Here is a 509-nt window from a genome sequence, read left to right on the forward strand (position 1 = left end):
ATTCTGTTTTTGGTATGGCTCATATGGAAGCTATGGAACAAAGGCTCAACAACCGCATGGATCTTCACTTTCCAGGGTTGAAGGACTCGTACTTTGCTGGTATGGAACAGTACGAAGAACCTCAAACTGCTTATTCTGACAACCAATATCAAACCGTGAAGAATCTGATTCAATCAACAGCCGAAGCTCAGAATGCCTTCATTCGCTCTACAGCTGAAGCTCATAATGCACTATTTTGTTCTGAATTTCAGAAGTTGTCTATGCTGATCAGGGGTGACCAGAATGTTGCTATTCCTAATGATGAGATTGATCTTCCTCCACCTCAACCATAGTTTAGAAGACTTTAGACCTAGGATATCTTACCCTTAGGTTTATTTCTTCTTTATTGCACTTTATGGACTCAGTTGTTGTTACTGTTTTGAGACTTATTTGTGCTTTTTCTGTCTCTGTTTGACATTTTATGGTTTTTATGGTTGCTGGATATTTTTACTCTCTGTGCTATGTTTTTA

The sequence above is a fragment of the Lupinus angustifolius genome, chromosome LG01, assembly GCF_001865875.1.
Source record: "Lupinus angustifolius cultivar Tanjil chromosome LG01, LupAngTanjil_v1.0, whole genome shotgun sequence".
Lineage (NCBI taxonomy): Eukaryota > Viridiplantae > Streptophyta > Magnoliopsida > Fabales > Fabaceae > Lupinus > Lupinus angustifolius.